The following is a 20,275-nucleotide window of genomic DNA, read 5'->3' on the forward strand; positions in this document are numbered from 1 at the left end:
ATTTGTGTACTTGCGTAGACCGTATATGGTCATAGGGCAAACATTGTTTTGCAAGGTGGACCGGGCTACGCCCTAACAAAACAAAACAGCTTCTTCGGCCACCGTGCAGACCAAATGCCGCTTCTTCAGACTTCTTCATCTTCCTCTGACTGAAAAGGATCATGAAATGACGGCACAACAGTTTGGTTCAGATCGCTCAAGAGGCCAGCACGAGAGAGCTAAAAAACATTCCAAAGAACCTTCAGTGATGGCACAGTCACTGAAAACGCTGTGTTGATGCAGAAGGTGCATATTTTGGAAACTATTAAGTCGATGTGTTAAAACTGAGAATTCATTTTTAAAACAAATTTCACTCCTACTACTTCTCGAACAAATTCTTTATTAAATGAATCATGTCTGATAAAGGATACCAAGAAATTAATTACATTAAATTGCTGAATTTAAGGCCTTTCGTTGTGCTTAGCAGAGGGCACTATAAATAAAAACAAAACAAACTACTGCATGCAGATGTGAAAAAAGAAAGAATTAAGCAATGTAAGCGGAATAAAGCAAACTTGTTTTAAATTAAAGCTGACTTATTTAAATAGATACTAATTATGATGTACGTATATGATTATTTAATGGTAATAGAATTTGAATGGAATAGACTGGAATATTTAATTACCCAAAAACATATCACGTCGTTTTCTTAACTTCATCTTCATTTTATCTCAGATCATCTCAAAAGGTGATCTAAAGCTAAGAATAGTTTAGTTTATTTGATTACGTCAAAGCACCATAAAGATATCTGCCGAAGGGAAGGTATGCTTTCGTGGAGGGCTAGATGGACTTAGATGGCAAGGAAAACAGTTTGGAAATATTCACTGTGTTCAACGTATGACGACGTTTCTCTTAAATAAAACCTTTCCTTGTTAGAGTTTAAAGAACTTTCCAGCTGTCTAAGAAGCTATTGTTATATTTTTAAGACTCCTCCAAAGTTTTTCCAGATATGATTCACACTCTCTGAAATCTATATTAATTTCATTCCATCTTAAATTACTCTTAAGTTATTCCTTTTAAGCCATTAATTAAATTAAACCCAACTGGATAATTTAATTAATAGCTTGCTATTTTAAGTTATTAATTAAGCTGGCTCTTGAGCCATTAATTTTGTTTTAGAAGTAAAATAGCACAAATTTAGAAATGTAAACAAAGTCAAAATTAAGGTAAATTAAGTCACAATTAAGACACCCATATACTACAGATTATGTGGAGATTTAAAGTTAACTATTAACAAATTTAAGGTTAATTCTTCCAAATCAAAAGGTAGCGACTTCACTCCATTCTAGATCTCAAATCTTCTAACCTTAAAACCACAACTAAACCGAGATGATAAAATAGTGGACTTTCGTACGTAAATTAAATACACAAAAATATTTCACGCTAAGTGTAAGCAAGTTATTTGGAACGCAATTTGCAAAACAAATCAGTATGCATATAAATTGTCATTTATTTAATTTTACTAAGGATCAGTATATTAAATTTAGATTACATTACAGTTGATGTCTGAAAATAAGATCAAAAAGGACATATCTGATAGCCTTGTTTTTCATGAAAAATCCTTAGTAGAAGTAGATGGTTTTTAACTAGAGAGCTAGCGATGTGATCCAATGAATAAGCCCAATCTTTATACTAAACACACGAAGAAATAAAAGAAAGACGTTACAGTCATGGCGCAATGCAATTAAAATGAGATAAAATGATGTATCAATCGAAAAGAAAATTTGCTGAATTAACAATTGACAAAGTTATATCATAATGCAGAATTAATATGGTTCTTAAAAACAGAAGAAAAATGACTTAATAAAAATTGTCTCTATTGAAACAAAGTCAGGAGGAAAGAAATAAAGGTTCTTCTTATGACTTCAATTGTTCTAAACGAGAAAGAGACTCCGGATCACATTTTATTTAAGTGAAATGAAATTTTATTGCAGATTCATTTAGGAAGGGAAACACATAAAAAATAAATTGATTTCCTCTCTGCATATAACCTTAGAAAAAATGACAAGTAATGTAAGTCAAAGCAAGAAATACATTTAAAATATAAATGAAAGACCAGCGTTGGGGAAGGGATGGAAATGCAGAGTCTGCAAAATGAGGAGGGGACTTTTAGTTGCTTGCACTTCAGCAAAATACTTTCCACAGGACATTCAAAGATTACTTTTTTCCCAAAACTATTCCCAGGACCTTAAATTATGTAGGCAGACTACTGTAATTAACCGTCAAACTTGATGTCAGGTATAAATTGTTACGTTAAATTTTATTCGTTGTCAGTTTTTAATTTCGAAAACTTTAAATGCAGTTCTGAACGAATTACGATTTTGTTAGCTAATTTTTATTGCCTTTACCAACACTGAGATACCTCGTAACATGTAAAGATTTAACGTTATGGCAGGAGGACGTTTTTTACTTCCTTGTACGAAGTAAAGGAAATAGTGCAATCGCTAAACGTTTCGGATATCACATTTCAAAGGAAGCACAAATTTTAATCGTTTCCGAATCGATTTTGACTAATTTTTGTGTAAAATCCGTACGTAAAGACAGAATAAAAAAGATTTTTTCCGAAACGGATTCATGCATTTAAAATGGATTAAAAAGTGATTTTTCCTGATGTGTGTACATGCATAAGTATGTATCTGGCATAACTCAAAAACGATTAGTCCTAGAACGTTCAAATTTTGTATATGTGACTGCTGTGACACCTAGTTGTACCAAATATATCTATATCTATATCTATATTTATATCTATCTATCTATATATATATATATAAATATATATGTGTGTGTCTCAGAATATCGTGTTATGCTTCGGCAAATAAGAAGAAATGCTTACCAACAAGTGTCGGAATGTCATAGGGGCAGGAAAGTTGCCTATCAAGAGTGTGGATTAGCGTTCCGTGATATCACCCGTCGCACTGGTCAACATCCAACCACTGTCATGCGAATATGGAATCAATGGGTTGCTGAGGGTCATACTAAATGGCATGCAGGATCTCAACGCCCTCCAATGACTAACCCTCGAGAGGACAAACATATTGTGAGGTCAGTCCTGCAAAATCGTACAACCACATCACGGAACATTTGCCAGGAAATGACTAGTTTGCAGCACGGCCAGTATCCGCTCGCACATTACGCTGACGTTTGCAGCAGCGTGGACTATCAGCCCAGCGACCATTACTTCTGCTTCCCTAGACAATAGTTAGATGTTGATAACGGTGATGACTAGAGACGGTGATGACTCTGGTGCGTTGAACGAAAAACCTGAATACAGGAATGCTAAAATCTCATCTTTTTAGACGAGTCCCAGTTCTGCGTGCAGTATTTTGATTGTCGTCTACCTATCTGAAAGCTCCGAGGAGACCGTACGTCGCCTGCTTGCATTCGATATCGGCATAGTGACCCTACACTTGGTGTGATGGTTTAGGCAGCCATTCGGTACATAACACGTTCATCTCTAGTTTGGATAGAAGGTAATTTGAAAGCTGATCGGTGCATTTCTGACATCTTATGTTCAGTGGTTGTGCCCTATCTTCGAGGCCTGCCAAACGCCTACTTCGAACAAGATAATGCAAGATCACATGTTGCACGTCATGTTCTGACCTTCCTCGATACACAGGGTACAGAAAGAGGCGCAGCCCCCCATCCACCTAATCGATTTGATTTTATGACTTTTCCAGGGGGGGCGCCAAGTTAAAAACCACATAATAAAATACGCCCATTAGGATATAACCTTAATGGACCTTAACGGCACAATAATAATTAAAATAAATACAATAGTTAGAAACTAACCAAACAAAAGGACAAAACACAAGACACAGACCATGCTCTATCATAAAATCACTAAACACATGTTAAATCAAAATTCCGACATTAACACGATTATTATTAATAAAATTCATTAATTCCCTAGCAAATTCAAATTCAGTGTTTTTTCCAGTAAATGTATTAATATGTCCAAACTTTTGTCTTATATCATAAGTTAAATCACATTCATTTACAAAATGTTTAACTGAACCCGTAACTCCACAATTATAACATAACTCATTTTCTTGTAGACCGAATCTCTTTAGGTACTCCGGGAAGCGTCCATGTCCTGTGATAATTTGATTAAGATCCAGGCAGCATGAAATACATTTATTATATGTAGGGATCAAACTATAACTGTAATCCTTTTTTCTATCAGACTCATTCCAATCCTTTTTCCACATATCAATATAAAATTGTTTTATTTTATTTACAAGAATTCCTCTAGATGGTTGGACAATGGAACACTCCCCGGATTCGCCCATAACTGCCTCCTTGGCCAACACATCGGCCCTTTCGTTACCCAAAATCCCAACATGGGACTTAAGCCATTTAAATTTCACAACATGAATTTTGGTGATTTCTTCATAGAGACATTTAATATCAACAACTAATGAGTTTTTACATTCGTAATTTTTTAAGGCCTGGAGACCAGACAGACAATCACTATAAATTGATATTTTATAATGTATAAATAAGTTATCCCTTATCCATCTCAAAGCATAAAAAATAGCTGTCAATTCTGCCTGGAACACTGAATTAAAATTTTCCAATTTAATTTTATCATTGTAAATTTCAGTACCATAGTAATATACAACATAAGAAAAACCTATCTTACCATCGATTCCAGAACCATCTGTAAAAATGTCAATTTCACCAAATTCAACAAAATGAAATTCATAATCAATAATAACTCTTTTAGCAGGGTGTATACAATAAGGATCCAAGTTATAAAAAGCAGTACAACAAGCAAAAAATTCCTCATAATGAATAAAATCAATCTTATTAGTAGATAATAAAAATTTATCGTAATAATACCTATAAAATATAGAAAGAGGCGGTGTGCCGGCCAAGATGCAGAGAATTTCAGATGGAGTAGTTTTGAAACACCTAGTCAGTGACAGAAGCCAGGGCCGCTGAATTGCTATTAACTTATTCCTTATTCTTTGGAGTTCCGCCGCCCTAGAGCCCCAACTACCTATTCCATACATTATTATAGGTATGATAACAGCATTATAAATCATTCTGAGTATATTTCTTTTAGTAATCAATACTTTTTTTGGAAAATTTCTTTTATAAAATAATAAAATTGCATCAGATTTCTTCTGAATTTCTTTAAAATGAAGTTCGAAATTTAATTTATCATCTATAATTACACCCAAATATTTCATGTGATCTATTCTTTTCAACAGGGTACCATAAAATCTTAGCCTGGGTGGTCTAGTATTTTTACCGGCCCTAGGGAAAAACATATATGAAGTCTTTCGCAAATTAAAAATCAACTTCTCATCCTCGGCCCAGTTCTTTAGAATATCACTCACCAGTTGAAAACGCTGTTCTAATTTTTCTAAAGATACATCATATATTACATATAAAATATCGTCTGCATAGCAAATCACATTTACGTATTCAGGAAGAGAAACATTTAATAACTTAAAAATAACGGCGCTCCAGAGCAGCGGAGCACTAGGCGAGCCCTGAGGGCATCCTTTATACACATTTTTAAAAATTTTAAAATCAGCATCATAAGAAAATACAACCTTTCTGTTATTAAAATAATTACACAAAATTGCAAAAATATTTTTAGGTATTTTAAAATTCTCAAGGGTGGAGAGCAATGAATTCCATACAACAGAATCAAAAGCCTTTGAAACGTCGAAAGAAACAACTATCACATGAAAATCTTTCTTCTTTTGAACTATAGTGTTTGTTAAATCATAAAGTGCATCATTTGTTGACCTTCCCGAAACAAAACCGAACTGTCTATTTGAAATAAAATTATTCTCCAAGAAAAAATGATATAACCTATTGGTAAGCAATTTGTCCAGAACTTTTCCAAAGAATTTCAATAAACAAATAGGTCTAACTGCCTGGTCACCCTTTGGAATGAATATTACTCTTGAGATCTTCCACACTCCCGTAAAAATCGACAAACTAAAACATTTATGATAAAGTAGAACGAAAAATTTCTCAAAATTTTTAAATAAACATTTAACCATAACAGCATGTATACAGTCAATTCCAGGAGCACTTTTATTTCTCAATTTTCCCACAACATAACGAATCTCATCTATAGAAAATAAAACATCATCAGCACCACAGTTTGGAGATGTTAAAAGTTCATCTTTAACAATACCATCCTCAGGATTTCCACAATCAAAGTTTTCCATAAAATAATCCCTAATAACATCAGAAAATTCATCAGTACTCTGCTCATCTTTCCTTATAATCACGTGGGAAGGTCTAGATTTACGTGTTGCCGATCGAAAGTAGCAATCATAGTAGTCTTTATTATCCAAAAAATGCTTCATCTTATATTCATATTTTGTCTTTTTAATCTTTTTTCGATAGAGAGCCATTTCCTTTTTATATAATATTTTTCTTTCTCTTCGAGTGTCTTCATCAATTTGTCTAACTTGATAATGTTTTCTTAAAGCCCTTATTCTTCGTTTACATCTCTGTAAATCAGCGTTCCACCAATATGTCATGTCTACTTTCCTTTTACGTAAAATTAGATGTTTCTTAGCACTCTTTACCATTAAGTTTTCAAATTCCTCAACAAATTCATCAAGGATAATAAGATCATAAATTCCATCCAATCTTTTTCTCATCTGATCTATATTTGGTTTTAGTTTTCTGCAAAATTTATTCAGTCTATAAATATTCTTTGTGAACACAATATTTTTATAATATATTGGCTGGACATCACAGATTTCAAAAGAGACATACCGGTGATCGCTTAAACTTTCCTCTTTATAAATCTTCAGTTCGGTATTAAATGTCGATAATGAGGAAGAACCTAGGATTAAATCTGTCCAACCCTCCCCGACAGCAGATACAAAAGTTGGTAAAGAGTCCATTTGATTAAATAAAATCAAATCATTCTGTATTATAAAATCCATAGTTAAAGATCCCCGATTATCAACTATTCTTGCCCCCCAGTTAAAATTTTTGGAATTAAAATCACCAATAATAATAAAATACTTATACATTTCCAAAACCTGTTCCAACCTTGTTAAATGTAAATGTAAATTTTCTGAAACGGACACAATTCCTAAAACAAATTGATCCATCCTTAAAGAAATGGCTATAATTTCATTCATTTTACAATCGACAATAAATTCACTTTCATCATTTGTGACAATAATGGCTGATCTGCCTTTTTCATCATATACCGCTCTCCACCCTTTATTTAAATATGGCATCTTATCATTTATAAAATAAGGCTCTTGCACTGTAATCAAATCAAAATTTTTATCTAAAATATTTTCAACCGCGGCCAACTGGCAAGCTGCCACCGCACAGTGATTCAGATTAATATTTAATATTTTCATATCCAAGGGAACAATAAAAAATAAAACAATTACAAATATAAAATTACATGCCATAAAAACAGATAAAGCAGTTAAAATAATGACAAGCACTGAAAAAAAACAGCCCAATCGCAGTTATAATTAATTAAAATCCAAAACAATACTATTCCAATATACGCAAATGTTCAGAAATAAATTTAATCTCACGCTTATATAGTTCACAATCCTTTGCCAAAACATGATGATTCACATCAAAACGAGTACCATATTTCAAATTCGAATCCTTACAGTTAGCACATATTTCCTTTTCTTTAATACAATTTCTAACTACATGAGATTCTGAACACTTGATACAAGTAACATCATTTTTACAATGTTTAGTGGTGTGTCCAAATTTGAAGGAACATAAACATCTCTTTGGCCTAAGATAAAGTTTTGCTACATAGGCCTTCCATCCAACACGAACTCTGTTATCCTCTAAAATTGAGGATTGACACTGGGGATCCACACGAAAAACTCTATGAGTAACTTCACTTGATTCTTTACATTTTATCCTAAATAATGGACGCACACAGTCGCCAGAACAACCACACTCACTCCTCATTTTATCAGCAATTTCATCATCTTCTACATAGTTGCACACATTATATACAATAAGTTTTGGCTGTATAAATCTTTTTTTCTGTGTATACAACTTATCTTTTAAATTTTCTTTAGAATCAATAACATTTTGAACCATATCAACTTGTTTACTCTCTTTAAATCTCATAACTAAATCACCGTTTCTTTTAACAAAAGAACTCATAATCTGTGCATCCATATCATCAGGTTTTACATTCACAATTAATTCATCATAGACATCAATTCCAGGCATCGCTGGTCTAACAACTAATTCATTTTCTTTCCAATTCTTATTATCCATAAATCTATTCTTTTTATTCTCTTGTTTATGTCGATTTTCCCGAAGAGTACTTTTAATCTCATCGATGCCCCGTTTAATGTCCAATAAAACATCCGTTTTCGAATGTATAAAATTATCTTCAATACTTCTTAAATTCTGTGCAACAAGTAATTCAACAACTTTGTCGATTCCCCCGCCAATCCTTCAGTAATCTCACGTGAGACCCTTCTAACTTTTAATTTATCAACAAATTCATAGAGGGCCCTAACAGCAGAAAGGACGCTTCCCAATTTCTCATCATCATTTAATTTTTCAATATCACAATCCATCTTTTCTTTCGTTATATCAGAACCATCCAATATTTCACTATCAACACCTGTAAATTCTTTCTCAACATCATTTTTCAGTCGACTCATTATAACAAAACAAATAAATATCAAGATTACAATACTGCGACAGGGCTGTATATAAAATATTCAGAATTAAAACATATTTACAAATCTAAAACACAAAGTAAATATATTTAAAAACAATATAAATCACAAAAATGGTCTGTATCACACAAAATTCAAGTTTGCAATCTTTTAAAATTCACAAAACAGCAGAGAAAACATTAAATTTTAAAATATAAATGTTCTGCTCAAAATAAATAAATCGACCAAGGGGCCAAAATTACATTCAATAATGCACCAAAAGATCGATCAGTTATTCCTGGTAATATTCATAAACTCAGATCAAGTTTTTATCAATTGGCCAAAAGTCTTATGTAGGAAGTGCAAAACACGAAGCCTTCAAAGGTAAACAAATAGCGGCCACATTAAGCCTAACGTCACTCAAAAAGTTTAAGTGCAAATATTAAATTAAATATTCAATCAATCACTATGCTTTTAACCATGGACTTAAAGTAAGTAATAAAGAGTCTAAAACATAAATCAGAAGTCATTTGTGCAGTAAATCCATGAAATAATAAGCAAAAATCTATTCATCGTATGCTAATGATCCGGCTAGCACTTGCAGAAATTCAAAGTCCGTAAATCTTCAAAAATACGACTTCTAGTTCGAAATAAAGTTATAAAACACAGATCGGAACACAAAACAAGTCAGAAAAATGCACTTTAACTCACTTAATTCAAATATTTACCAAGATATAAGCATTTTATTTCTCCACTCAAACAACACCATGCATCATGGCTGCAAGCATGCCAAGTAAATTACCAAACACAGGGTAACACACACACAGGGTATTCGATTGCTGCTCTGGCCTGCAGAGTCTCCAGATCTGTCACCCATTAAAAACATCTGGTCATGGGTTGCTGAGAGACTGGCCCACCACCCCTCTCCAATTAATACAGTTGATGAAGTGTGACATAGACTTAAGCAGCATGGGATGCGTTGCCCATTTCTGTGATCCAAGCCCAGATCGACTCCATGCTTAACTGGGTAAGGGCCGTTTTAGCTACCAGGGGTGACAGCTATTTCTACTAATTTCGCACCCCTGTAAACTCCCAAACTGCTTATGAATACCGTTTTTGGATATTTGCTTCCCTTCATGGTGTTGCAATTTTAATAGCCAGCAGAGTATTTATGTTATATATATATACTTACCACCTCACCCTGCCTTTATTTTCGCAGCCGTTGGTCTTCCAGTTACATCCAATTTTACTACTAGTTACAGAAGTCTTTTAAATGGTGAAATTTTAAGCAGTTAACGAAATATAACTTTTAATGCGGTCTCCCGGTCCTTATATTTGAGAAAGTTTTATAACAGTAGTTATGGGAAAATTAAATTATACGAAGATTTACTCCCGTACGGAAAAAACTTTTACTGATATTTAATTTCAAAATTTGCAATTTTTGATGTCATTTTCAACCTGCCTTGAGGGACTGGTAATTCAAGTTAGAATAATTCGAGGAATTACGTTTAGATGAAGGGCAGCGAAATATGTGCAGGATTCAACAAGCCGTACATGGAAGTCATGTGGTGTAAACATCAGATGCTTTTATATATGTAGTTAGATGTGAATTGTATTTTATTTTAAATTTTGACACAAGACTAATTATTTCTTATTTTCTAAAATATTCTTTTGCAATTATTTTTATAAAATATAAAAAGATTAAAATTCCTTTTGAAATAAAAGGGAATTTTTCCCTCTCTCCTGATTCTCATTAATATAAAGATTTCTGCGATCTGTGGGCTTTGAACTCAGAAAAGTATTAAACTATTTTGGAGCACAAAACATTCTACTAATCAAATGGTTTTCCAAATAATTTAATACAAACTGAAAAACACATTTTTAACTTTCAGCTTGATTATAAACCAATTAATCTGCGTAATAATTAACAAATTACTTTTGCTTAAATTTTAGAGAGAAATTTTCCTTCTAAATATATTATAAGGGATGAATAGTTGTTAGATGAGATTTATTTATATTTGTTTTCTGATATGTGTTTCCCATTGTTTATGTAATAACTTTAATCTTATTTTTGTCCGTAAAATTTAGATTAAATTACACTTCTCAACAATGCTATAAATTCGTCAAAAAATAAAACTTCAAATAGAATTTTTCTAAACAAAAATTTTATTAACAAATCAGAAAATAATGACATGTTTAAGCTTATAAAATTTAAAGTGTTGTAGAAGAATCTAATCTTTTACAGCAAGAAAAGTAAGGCCTGGGTGAATAGAAACGCGATTCAAGTAATCGAACTCTGGAGTAACGTAAAAATATAAGTAAGATAATAAAAAATTAAAATGATAAACATAAAAATAAAGAAAGCCATTATTGTGTTGCAGAATGATTAAGATTTCCTACAAGAAGAAAGCGAAAAGAAAAAGGTTTATACAAACATTAATGTTGAAAATAAATTTATTGCTGTTAATTAGAAAATCAGGAAGTAGAAGAAGTCTGAGACGTTCGTTAAATAATTGCTATCAGTTAGTGCAAAATTGAGCAAAAGATTCCTTTACTCAAGAACGCAAGGCAGAAAAGTCAGTTATTTTAATAATTTAATCTCAAACTAATGCACGTAACTATCAGCTTTAATTGAACTCAGAGTAAATTTCTAATTTTTTTTTTTTTTTTTTTTTTTTGGTATATTAACTGATTTGGAAGATTAAAACTGGCTTAAAAATAACTATATCAAAATCATTTAAATTGTTCTTAAAGAATATCATGATCAAAATATATACGGTTATGATACTCTTCATAATAACATAATAATAAACTATTTTTTAATTAATTTTACATTGTACAAACATAAAAATTTTTGTATATTCACTTTTTCATTAGAGGCATATTACAAATTATCTACACGTTCAAGATTGTTCTTTTGCGAAAACATGTTGTCGTGAATATTATTCTATATGTACTTTAAATAAATTTTTATTTATTTAAAAAATATTATTGTATATTTATACTTTTATTTGAGTATATACTACATTTAATTCTGCTTTTAGCTATTGAAAATATATGCTCTGTTACGTATCTTAAATAAATTAAAATTTACTTGAAAACATGTCTTCAGTTGTGGAATAATCAGTTTCAAATTTTAGAGTTTTTTGAACTCCTCTAACTCAAACATCTTTCATATACAATTTGAAAGAAAATTACAGACAAGATCTTGCTGTGAGTGGATGCGCTATTCAATGAATTTTCATCTAGGAAAAAAGTCTTCAGAAGATAAGTTTTCGTAGAAACTAATCTGGATAATTATGTTCCAGTATGTTTTCATTACTTGAAGAAATGTACAAATCGTATTTTTCCCTCTCTGTGGAAAGCTAATCAATCTTTCTCATTTCTTCCAACGGCTTGAATTTTTTATAAGTCATACTATCCTCTGCATATTGAAATTGTTTTACAAGGTAAGTTATGATTAGATTCATTGATGACTAGGGAATCGGAGTAGAAAAGATTTTATGATTTTCGGATTAAGTACTCTTAGATATGAATAAGGATCTTTTGTGATGGATCACGCAATCATGCTTATATTTCCTCTTTGGACTTTCAAGCTAAGCAAAACTGAAAATCTGAAAATATTATTAGGTAAAAATTTTAGTTCTTATAAATAATATCATTTTAATAAAATTTAATAAAATAATTTATTTATAGAGTTTTATTTATAGATATTAATTCTTGTAGAAAACACTTTTGCTATGAGCACGCTTTTTCGTTTCCAAAGTTTTTCTCTACCAGTTATAATGGAGGATATAAGCTTACAAGAATACCATTTCATCGTCATAAGTTTTGTGGCTTACTTGAGCACGAGAAGTGCCTTTAAGGCTCAAGTTCTGATTTAATAAAACAATTTGTTTTAAAAACCTTTCCAAGATTTTGTCATTAACTTAAAATGAAGTGATAATTCGTTTAAAGTGTGCTAGGTATTCGATATCAGTTTATGCTACTCAAACCAGTAAAACTCTATAAAGAAAAACGAAAACAAGAAAACTGCAGTTGAAAAACTTCAAATTAGAACCCAACGCCTCAAAAATAATTAATATAAGAATTTGATTTTTAAATCAAAATATACACGTTTCTTTTTAAATTGTAAATGCTCGTCATAAAATAATAGAACATTAGTTTCGTCAATTGTGTAACATATGACGTAAAAATATTATACATGTATTCTAATTTATGTAAACTAAACATATTATTATAAATAAAAAATATTATTAAGATATTTTTAAAGCTATTTGTTCAGTTTGTTGATTAATAAACTGATCAATGCTTTGATAAACAATAACTGAATACATGCGTGGATTGATGTCAGATAAAACTGAAGGTCTTTTGTTTCACACAATGAAAATACATTGCTTTTAAATCGATTTGTTTCTTAATCAAAAATAGGATGATTAAATTTTATACATAATTTTGAGATTATACAACTAAATCGAAACAAAAAATTGTGAGAATCAGCAATGCGAGAAGGCGTTAAAGATATATTTCCTGCAGTGAAGAACTATTCTGCATCCTTTCCATTCTTCTAAACCTGTAAGTTAAGTTAGCAAGGTATTTTACATGTTAAATTAGAAGAAGACATCTGTGAAAAAATTCTACAAAACTAATGTCATTTTCATTGGTTAATTATCTTATTTTCATTTATTTTTAAACAGATTTGCCTAATAGGTTATAGTTCGTTAATTTTTAAATTGATATACTGATAAATGATATCGTTCCTTCCTTAATTTGACTGTGCTACTTTCACCGTTAAGCTGATTTTGTTTTACAGCATTGAAACATGAATAGCATGAATTAAAAATAGTACGCATAACAACTGTTTTATGACCCAATCAAAGTTGTTACTCAAACACGACATTCCAGCTTTCTGCTACTATATATTGCCGAATTATTGAAAGATAATACTGCACAATTAGAAATTCGAATGAAGGAATTTTACCATGTTTTAATACTAACAATAATTACGATCTTCAGCATTGCAATACTACCAATACAATAATGCTTAATTCTCAGATTTTGCAATGCAACTTTTATCGAATCAACACTGAATTTAACGAATGTCTTCAGCGTATTTGCCTCCACTTTCCAAAAGAAACCCATTCCTTTGATACAGTTATTCATTCATTTAACTTTCTTTTGAGGTGATTTCAATAATTTCCTTCTTACACTCTTACCAACTTGAGGAGAGGCATGCTTTGAAAAGATATCTAAATGTTAATACTTTGAGCATTAAATAAATATAATGAACTTTTTTAATAAATCTGAAAGCTTTCAAATTTTATGTTACGCCCAAAGGGGCATTTTTTAACGTTTTGTGTGTTACCTATACTTATTAAATATCATGTTCTTCGCACTTAAACCATAAAATTCAATTCAACTGCAATATCACAACATATTTAAAAGAGCATATATTTAGAATTTCCGATACATCGCGCTGGAGATAATTTTTTGTTTGTTTGTTTTTGTTTTTGTACAGTGTTGCCATTGCTCGCTTTGAAATCGTTGAGTTTGTTAATCAAAAATTCCTTAATGTATGACGAAACATGAAATAGATAAAAAAAATAAAATTCAAAATTTGGGCTTCCACATGCCTATATTCGAATGGAAGACTACGTTATTCAGAATTTGATGTGCTAGGAACCGTTATTTTTTCACAGTGCAAGAAACATACATACATTCATGCAGATTTTTATTATTCAATTTCTTTAAATATAACGCAGGGCTCTAATATTTGATGGCAATAATTTGATAAGTTAACGGACGTTTATAGTGAACCGACACAAAGTGACAAAATGAATTTAATAGTCCTCCTGCGCAAATTTCTCATTTGGCCTAATAAGTAAATAATGAAAAAAATTTTAAAAATCAGAAAGGTTTTAAATTTTAATTACGTACAAAGGACATTTTTTTAACGTTTTGTGTGTTGCCTTTATTTATTAAATATCATGTTCAAGAGCAATATCTCAAATTAATTTTAAAATGAGCATATCTTTATAATTTCCGATAGAAATTCTCGCGTGCTGGAGATAAAAATGTTTTTGTTTTCGTAGAGTGTTGCCATTGCTCGCTTAGAAATCGTTTAGTTTTTTAATCAAAAATTCGTTGAAGTGTTACAAAATATGAAATAGGTAATAAAACAAATTTCAAATTCAAATTAGGGTTCCACATGCCCAAATTCTATGGAAGATCACGTTATTCAAATTTTGATGACTCTCGGTACCGTTGTTTTATCACAGTGTGAGAAACATAGATACATTAATGCAGATTCTTCATTATTTAATTTCTTTAAATATAATAAAGGGCGGTAATATTTCGTGGCAACAATTTTAAAAGTGAAACAACGCTCATCATGAATCGATGAGAAATATCAAAACAAATTAATAGTCCTTCTTAGCAAATTGTCCCTTTGGACTAAAAATCGTTTAATAAATAAAATAAATAAATAAGTAATGAAAAAATTAGACAACTGATTTACATGTAGGTCTAATTAAATATAATTCAGTGCTCATATGTTTTCAGATTTCATTTTTACAAAGCAAACTTTCTGTTGTAAATTTTGAACGTTTTTGAATTTATAACTGAAAAATGGATAAAACTATCAAAAACTAAATTAAACTAAAAATAATCCTTATGTGGACATAACATGACTTTCTTGTGCGGTCTATTAAAGTATACGCATCTTTTTCTGCACTTCATCTGGACATATTTCTTCGAATTATTCTAACTTAATTAACCGATCCATCAAGACAAGTTGAAAATGACATCCAAAATTGTAACTTTTGAAATTCAGTATCTTGGTAATTTTTTGTCGTAAGGCAGCCAAATTTGTTATAACTTATTTTTTCAAAATAAAATTCAAATTTTCCCAAATATAAGTATAAGAATCGGAAAACATTAAAAATTATATTTCACTATTTGGCCAAATTTTATCTTTAAAAATCACTTTACATTGCCAAAACACGATCATTTTCGTCATTTAAAAGACTTCTGTAAATGGAAGTATATGACTAAACCAATAAATGCGAAAAAAAAAAAGAGTAAGGGAATAAAAGACACATACACACACATATATATAGTAGCTAGATAGATAGATAAATACGGATTTTGGATTATTCAGTTATGGCAAAGCGCACGAAGGCTATCTGCCTAAAGGGAAGGATGCCTTTCGTGGAGGAGTTTCTAAGGGAAACTGGCTCGTATACACGTTACACATGGGGAAAACCACGAAAACGCCCATGCAGCCAGCCCGTTCGCGGGATTCGAACCTCAGACCGAACTACCAGCGTTCAGCGTCTTTACCGCTCGGCCGCTGGTGGGCTAATAGACAAATACAAAAAGAAATAAACAAGAGGAAAAAATTAAACGCACATTTCAATGTCCGTGCTGCGCTATATAGCTGCAGGATTGAAGTAAAATAGACTTAAAGATCCTAAAGTTAAAAATAAATTGGAGTCAAAGCAAGGTTATTCCTCGTCAATATTAAAATATTAGCAATCGTGTATAAGAGGTTTAACACGATATCCAAACATATCAAAATTAAAATAAGAATTCATAGTAGTACAAACCCTAAAAATAAAAATGAAAATGAAAATAGGGGGAAAATGCAAGACAAAAAGAATATAAAAATAATAATTAATCTCTTTCTACTGAAACTTCAATTCAATTTTGTCTCACGAGGAGAAAATTAATTAAAGCTTCACAAAAGTCGATTAATAAGTTTTGAAAACGTGCTTCGTTCTCCTGGTTCACTTGAGATCGAAAACCGAAAAAGGAATATATTAAATGTTTATTTAAGACACTAAAATTCGGATTTTCCCTACATGCCATCGAAACACTTTATAAAACGCATAAAACATAACATTGTGCTAAAATTAAATTTAGCATTATCTTGAATTTTTTTGTGTAAAAATTATACGTGTAAAAATAATGTAATGTACCTTAGTTGAGAAGCCTGAACCAAGCACTTCAAGTCACTTACCAACTCACAAGGCAACCAAGAATAGTGCGGCTTACCACCAATACATAACTAGCACTAACTTCCGTAGAAGCAGGTAGCAGGCGTTCATGTCGACAGGTACGAGCTGCAGTTAAAATATGTAATTTTTAAAATCTATTTCGCATGGTCTTAATTTACATAAAACGATCCAAAGAATATATTAAACTCGAGCCAAAGAGAAGAAAGGACAATATTTAAATTTAGTTTAATTATAAATAAATTTAAAAATATTTGCTGGAGATTTAACTTATTTAGCAGAAGTGAAAAAGATATATGAAGCTTAGCGTAATTCAGGGGCCGAGAAAAAGACATATTTGGAAATTATTCGGAGACATCGTTAGGAGACAGAATAAAAAATATCAGCAAGCGTGTTTGACTAGTCTTTGGATGAAAAAGTAAAAGTAAACATGTTTGAATAGACTGACTTTTCTCTGAAAAATAGCGACGAGATATTTTGAATGGATTGTCTAAAATGGGTGGAAAAATGTTCTTACATTGATAAAAACACGAATTTCCTCCTCCGAACGTCAGTCGGGTGTGACACAAACGTAAATGTCTTTGCTTCGTTTTTGATAGATATGTTTCGAGAGTTTCTTTAGTTTTCTTCCTCGAGAAAACTTTGCAGATAGAAGCAGTGCTTTGAAGCAATATTTCATGTGCGTTAGACGAAGTTATCGCTGAAGAAATTATTAGAAAGAAGAAAATTATTCAACAAGCAACATTTTCTGGCACTCTATGAATGAAGTATTGTTTGGAAATAAAAAAGCCTCTAGCATATCATTGGATTTAAAAAGGGGGCGTAATGATAAACGCTTTATGCAAAGAAATAATTTTAAATGGTATATAACATGAGCACGTTGCCCGGCATATTTTTCAATCCAATATATATTTTTCGAAATTATTTGCAACACTGGTTTACGTAATCACAATACTAAATTCATTCATGTTTTAAGCATTGAAGCAGAAGTTCATTCCTAGCATTAAAGTAACCTGGAAAGAAAAGGTAAATTTCGCAGACGACATTCTTAAATGAATTCCATTTAGTTCAGTGCATAAATGATGTTTTACTTGAATTGATAATTGATATGTTTGAGGTGCAACATGACGCGTATTCTGTAGTGATACATAAAATAATTGAATCATCTCCTAACACGGATACACAAAATATAGTGTACATCAGAGTTTTTATTGTAATCCAAAAGACACGCTTTTCAAACTTTCAAAAATTTTAGAAGCTACAAAATGGATGTTAGTGGTTTCAATTTTTATAAGTAATATATCATTTGAAATGCTAGCCCAAGCTTATATTGCTAGCTTTAAAAACCGTCTAGTGCAAGACGTAGGTGAATATTTCACGATTAGACTTTTGTCATTGAGCGTTACTTCGCAATGCAACTTTAGGGAAAAATTGCTGAAGTGTTTTAAAGAGACCTTCCCAAATGTTCATAACTTTAACAAGGTCATTGAATTTCTACTGGTAACCTGCCTTGGAAAACTTAAAACCTTTCGCCGTAAGAAGTACGGTAGCTATTATTTTTTTCTGAATTCCAAAAAGATGGACTAAGTAAAGAATAAATTATTGAAATCACAAACAAAAAGAGTGTAAGAAATATGTCATTGCAATCAAGCTTATGCATTTCGATTTGATATTCAACCATAAAAAATTATTCTACTTGGAGAAAACGCATCTACAGTTTGTACCGACCAAAATGTTTTTAAAGCTAACAGCGTTAATTGCAATTGAAATTTAAAGCGACGTATTATTTTGTAAGGGTATTTTTAATGCAATCCTTTCAAACTTTTTATCATTACCATATTTTGGAGTTTCTATATATATATATATATTTAATTTTCATACGTGAGACTTTCGGATCATTCTTTTAATATGTGCAATGCATATCTATAGGTTAGAGTTTGACAATCATTTGACACTAAGGCTTTAATTATCTATCAACATCTTGATTTGCACTATTAATGAAAACTATCTGTAACTTCAGAAAAGGCCTAATTATCTTTGTTGCGCCACTAACAGCAGTATCATTTACTATAGCAGTCGAAACAAGGAGAAGGATTGCCTATAACACTAAAAACTGTCGGCAAACAGATAAATCCTGAGACATGAATCACTAACTAAAGGCACAAATTTTGAATCAAAATTAAAATTTCATATAAACTTCATTTTTATGGACGTGTCCCTAAAAAATACCAAATATTTACTTATTTGATGGAAACCTTAAAGGAACTTGTGAAATAGCTCCTTAACATATGAAATGTGGGGTTTTAAAAATTGTCAGCTTTCCATTTTGTTCGAGGAAATCGTCAAAAATGGTTTTCGTGTTTACTTACACGTATTTTCGACAGACGCATAACACTGTTAAGAATTTGGTTTGAACTACAAAGCGTGGAAGAGTATATTGCGATTTTTACTTTGCGTATACTATGGTATTCTTTACAACATCCAGTCAGGCAGGTGAAAATATCACATTTGGGCATTCTCCGGGAGATTGTTAATTCTTTGATGTAATAAATATGTATTTATGTTTGTATTCTATTTCCATAGTCGTATATGAGAAAATTCATTTCAGACCGATATGATGAGCATGACATTAATATTAAACAGCACCTGGGACAGGTTTCTCAGTCAATAAATTAATATTGCGAAAATTTTAAGGAAACCTTTTTAAAAGCATAAGTTAAAAAACGAAGCCAGATTTAGGCGGAATAACATAAAAATGATATATCCTCAGAACACTATTAAACTTCATATATTCGTCTGATAGTATTCGTCTAAAGCCGTGAGCTTATCTTTATTTATATTGTAACTACGCTGTCTCAAATATATTAAGGTACTAATAGTAAATATAAAAGGCTATCATTTACTGTAATTTGTAAACAATATGCATCTTTGCAACATATACATCATACTACACAAATACATTCACATCTGCCTCCTTCTACGATGTTTAATTTTCATGTAACGACAATGAATATTTATTAGACAGATTAACATTTAAAACATTCTGCACATGCTATGATCGAACTCGAGATGGCACTACGAGGAACTGTTTTATAAAGAATACAAATAAAAAATTTGTGTCTGGAAACTCACTCAACATATTTGTTTATCTGAGTAAAAAAGTAATTACTCACTTAACAGACATGATATTTAGGCCTAATTCTATTATATACATACAGAGATATGTTGCATATGGGTACTTCTCTGGCTTGATTAAAACTTTTATGCATTGCTTGAAATCAAAAAGCAACAGTAAATTACAATAAAGCGCATGTTTATACCCTGTGTCGTTTCTCATTACCAGATTCTTTATGGAGATAAAACCAATTTAGGAAAGCATATCAAGTGAAATGGCAGCCAAAAGTCATTACCCCAACGTCATGTTAGAGGAACGTTTTACATTTTGATCCTTTCGATGCCTTAAGGTGAGCTTCCCAAATAGTTAAAAAAAGAAGTTAACAAAAACTCATCACTTGTTAATGAGTCCAGTTATTATTCCCTGATATATCACCCGATGGTGCTATTTGAAAT

At 31.3% G+C, this 20,275-nt stretch overlaps 1 protein-coding gene across 3 annotated transcripts in view; it reads right to left on the bottom strand.

Annotated features, from left to right (window-relative positions):
• The window catches only part of LOC118197664 (cell adhesion molecule Dscam1-like), a 927,954-nt gene that overhangs the window by 719,635 nt on the left and 188,044 nt on the right, over positions 1-20,275 (bottom strand). The gene's annotated exons all lie outside the window — the stretch shown is intronic.

This window comes from Stegodyphus dumicola, chromosome 5 (genome assembly GCF_044657685.1).
Source record: "Stegodyphus dumicola isolate Sdum_Otavi_A_Nest chromosome 5, ASM4465768v1".
Classification (NCBI taxonomy): Eukaryota; Metazoa; Arthropoda; class Arachnida; order Araneae; family Eresidae; genus Stegodyphus; species Stegodyphus dumicola.